Here is a 4,910-nt window from a genome sequence, read left to right as displayed (position 1 = left end):
ATCGTATTGTTATTGCAGTTTATAACAAGTGTCCCCAAAGATACCGACAATGAAACAGCATCAGAACATGAATATTTTTAAAACTATAGAGAAAAAATGTATTATATCAGCAATGGCACTAAGTTCTTGACATATATTGAGCATAAGATTAGGATTTGAGCAGGGGATTTGCAGAGGATCTCAGGTAATCCAGGTTGATCTCAAACTAATTATGTAGCAGAGAATGACCTTGAACTCTGGATTTTCCTGCTTCATCTTCCATTTCCTGGGAGAAGAATCTAGTATAGTGAAAAGAAAATGAGGGAAAATACTGTGCTTACATAGAGCATAAAAACTTCCATTAATGTAATTCTGAAATTCTCAGAAATCCTTGAGCTAGAATGATGTGACAAATATGAAGGACCAGTCATGAAAATATATCCATAGAGATAGTTTTATGTGGACTGAACAGAAAGAAATTATATATTTTGAAATATATATGTCTATATATATATGTATACACATAGTTTATATATATGCATATACACATAATTTTGTGCAATATTATATGCACACTATTTATGTATATACATTGTGTTTTTAATATATTATATATGTGTAATAATAATTAAAAAAGAATCCATGAATTTAAAGCAAAGGGTGCAGGAAAATATAAGAGGGGTGGAGAGGAGGAAAGAGAAAATTGAGTTAATTTTATTATAAATAAAAATAAAATTAGGAAAATGTAGTGAAGCACAGTGCTATTTTTCTCAATATTACCAAGCTACTTCATATTTCAATTGTTATAATTTTCATGATATCAACAATTTTAATGACATGTTATGAACCTGAATGTATATGTTTCATTATGGATTGTTTTCACTTGACTAGAGACATATATGACCAGATGATTCTCCTTTCCTTAAGCCACATGTAATTTATTCTTACGTTTTTTAGAGCAGTTTTCATATAGCCCATGTTTGCTTAAATCTTTCTGCTTCTACCTCCCGAATGCTAGCTTACAGGGTTGCACCCCCACACTGGCCTTCTGTCCACATATTTTCTCTGACTGTAGCTTCTAAATGTGCCATGAATCACAAACAGATTGAGATGATTGTATCCATTAATATTATCACTATACCAATTTAAGAGTTATCTGCAATGATTTTAGCAAATCCATATTGAAAGAAATCATTAGAAAGGTGCTTGCAATGACTAAATAGTAGACAATCTGATTTTTTCCTTTTTACAAGTAAAGTTTTATTGACACAGTCAGATTCATTTGTTTATTCAGTAACTATCACTACTTTAATGCTATGAAGATGGTGTTCGGCAGTTATGACACAGACAACATGGACTGCTAAAGCCAGACTATTTACACTCAGGTCTTTTATAGAGCATGCCGGCTGAGTAACGAGTGCCACTTGTCCTATTGTAACATGCATCATTTTCAGAGGGATCCAAAGAACTACAGAGAAAATATGTGGACAGAAGTCCAGTGGGGGGTGCAAACCTGTAAGCTAGCCTTCGGGAGGTGGAAGCAGAAAGATTTAAGCTAACATGGGCTGTATGAAAACTGGTGTAAAAAAGTAAGAATAAATGACATGTGACTTAAGGCTTTTATGGCGTTCCGGACAGTTTAAAGGAGGAAATTAAAAATGCAAAACAATAGGCAGTATCTCTAGATAGTAATTTCAATGAACTGAACTGTTACAGAGAAAACCCAGAGCCAGTGCAATACATATGTCAAGTGAACATTCTTTGTGTTGGCAAATCAAGGAATATCTCTTGCTAACAGAATTATAAATGGCTAACAGACTGTATCCACCAAATCGATATACATTTCTCTGAAAAATGTCCAGAAGAGATGAAGGGGGAGAGGCTAAGAACTGTGAGGCATTGTCTAGAGTCCCGGTGTCCCGGATTCAGAACTTCAGGGGAATGACAGGACAGTAACTAACCGTGCTTGTCAAAGTTGAGCTGACAGCAGGCTCCATGGCTAGGATCTTGAGAGCAATGTTTCCATATAAGCTCTTAATCTGCTTGTTGCCACTCCCATGGCTTCTCAAATGGGGACTCCATTGACCTGTGGTGATTGAAGTACAGACCATGGTCCGGGCCCGTTCACATAGTCATTCAGGCCCTCTATGTCCAGCCGCTATTCACCATTGCTCTTCTCTGTGCGAAGTAGAGCGCCTTGGTGATTTCCATATTGCCTAGGTTGCGTTACATTTAGTTACCTGAATCTGAGTCCAGCTCTTCCTCTTCACACAGTGCTCCATTTTCTCTTGTGGATGCCTCGGTTCTCCTGCTGTTATGCAGAAGTCGCTCGGAGCTTTTCAGATGGGAAATGCTATAGGGACACTCCTGCCAGGCTATGTGCTGGCCTTGAGAGTTCCAAGGAAGCCCAGCCTCGTAGGCAAGAGAGTTCCAGAGAAGAACTCCATAAGGGAAGAACCATGAGGAAGTGAACTAGGAATCCCTGAATTTTCTGTAGGCATTCTTGTGCCTTTGCATCCAAAGCATTGCATGATGATAATGCTGCCAGTATCTTGCATGTACTGGGTGAGAATACCAAGATGCAGTAGCCCTCCATTTTGAGGCCATTGCTGTTATCTCTGACTGCAAAAGTCCAAGTGGTAGCTCAACAATATGACTTTTATAATAATATAGAGTGAAATGACAACCCGGGCAACCCCACTCAGAATCAGCACCCCATTTCATCTCACTTTTTTTCCACAACATCACATGGTTCCAGACTATCATCCCAACTTAAAGCAAACACATTGAGGAATAAAAAAGGTTTCAGTGAATTTAAAAAATTTACAGGAGATCCAGCCACATTATACCCAATGAGAACATATCTTACCTGTGTATGGAGCACCTTGTTTTCCCAACAGAAAAAAGAAATAAACACTTAACATCAATGATTGTGGAGCTTAATTCTATCACCCAAAAATAATCCAAATGTTTCAATGTTATAACTTCACTTAAAACATTCATTGATTTAGTTACATGAACTCTGACTTCCGTGTTCTTTAGACATATACACATTTTATAAAAACTTTATCAAAACCTTACCGAACTTTTTTTAGTAAAAACATGGAAAAAATACTTTTAGCTTAATCGTTTACTGTTAAACTACTGTATCTTCGTAATTCCTCACACACTGCATCTTCAATTAATAGAAAATTTGTATCTGAGGGTTTTCTGGCCAAGATTTTGGGTTTTTACACATGAAGATTAATTTAATGCATTTCCTAATTGTTTAGTTATTTTATCTTAGTCATTGGCTTATTTTTCTAAAGAAAACCTAGAAACAAATTTAGTGAGCTGTTTCTGGGAAAAACATGAAGAAAACATATTCAGTTTATATGGATGTAAAGTCATTTGTAACAAGATGCATCGCTTGGAGCATTAAGCTGATATGTTTGACTACCTATAAATTTCTGAAGTAATAATGCAAAAATCACAAAGGAAACTTTAAATTGCAGTATCTTTATCTAATTATCTCATTTTATGTTCTAATAGCAAGGCAGTAATAAATCATAATTAACTGTGATACTCAAAATAAAATTTACAGTTAAATAATTTTACTATTAGAAGTTAGCAATACATAGTGGCCATTTGTAATATATTAGACCATTTTTAATAAAACGTCACCTGGATTTCATTGTCCTTGGTTTTTTGGGTTGTTTGTCTATTGTCTGTTTTCTAAAGAGACAAAAGAAGGTGAGGAGTTGTAAGGGCCGATGGGTGTGGAGGATTGGGAGGACATGGAGCAGAAGGGATTGCAAGAAGGAAAGAGAAGGGGAGGTGATATAACTAAATTATTATCTCAAAAATAAAAGAAAATTTAACAATAAAGATTGAAGGTGGAACTTAGGAATCCTGACTCAGGAGTTTATTTCAGGTATCTACATGGGGTGGTGAGACCCACTTGGAATCAAATGAACTACTTTGGAATAAGTAGTGACTTTTCCCAGGGAAATCAACAAAGCAAACCAAGTGAAAGAGATTCAAACACTATAGAGAGTCAATATATTTGTCTTTCTTTCAGACTAAGGTAATATTTTTATTTTACATTAAATTATTTCAAAATATGCATGCTAACACAAATTCAAAATTGTATGTTCGTAAACTTTTCCACCAAGTTCGGGTAAAATCATGCATGCTATAGTCAAAATATAGTAACAGACTTTATAAGTTCAGGTGTATATATTACCCTAAGAACTGCTATTTCATTAACTAGGTGCCAGAGGTGTTTGCCTTAGTGATTAAATAAGACAACTGTCCCCGTTTTCAGTCATGTTCTGCTTAAAAATAAAATAGTATTTTCCTAGAGGTCCTTAAGTTACCTGTGTGACCACAGTGAATACATCTCATAGACAAATGTATTTTAAACCTAAACCCATCGTTCAAAATTGTGCTACATGCCACAGTTGCTCTTCACAGAGATCTCGCACGGCTAGGTGTGTGGGTTTGGACGAGGCGGAGAGAACTTGGGCCGGGAGGGGGAATAGCTTTCATCACCCCTAATGCCAGTCCTACTGCTTTGTGCTGCTGCCACTTTACTGTATTTTCTTAATAACCATTCTAGCTGGACATGATATTTAACACCTTTTGCCAGTATTGAACACAATTGTGCATTTTAGACAAGACTTGCCTACCTAAAAAAGTCCTGTCTCCAACACACACATGGACACATAGACACATGAACACACACACACACACACACACACACACACACACACACACACACACTCCAAACAAAAATTTCGAAGTTTGCTATACTAATTAGAGTGTGGTGGTAACATTGGTATTTTGATCTGAATACTTCTTAGTTTTTCTTATTACATAGGAAGTTTGAAGCTAGCCTGTGCTGCACAAGACTGCCCCAAAACAATCAAAGCACACCAAATTCCAAGCCC

At 36.3% G+C, this 4,910-nt stretch overlaps 1 pseudogene; it reads right to left on the bottom strand.

Moving 5' to 3' along the window:
• Nucleotides 1–1,904: 1,904 nt before the first annotated feature.
• On the bottom strand, nucleotides 1,905–2,586 carry Gemin8-ps1 (gem (nuclear organelle) associated protein 8, pseudogene 1; annotated as a pseudogene).
• Between the last annotated feature and the right edge of the window lie 2,324 nt (nucleotides 2,587–4,910).

Source organism: Rattus norvegicus, chromosome 6 (assembly GCF_036323735.1).
Source record: "Rattus norvegicus strain BN/NHsdMcwi chromosome 6, GRCr8, whole genome shotgun sequence".
NCBI lineage: Eukaryota > Metazoa > Chordata > Mammalia > Rodentia > Muridae > Rattus > Rattus norvegicus.
Note: the sequence above shows the minus strand (reverse complement) of the source record. Positions and strands in the feature narration are given on the sequence as shown.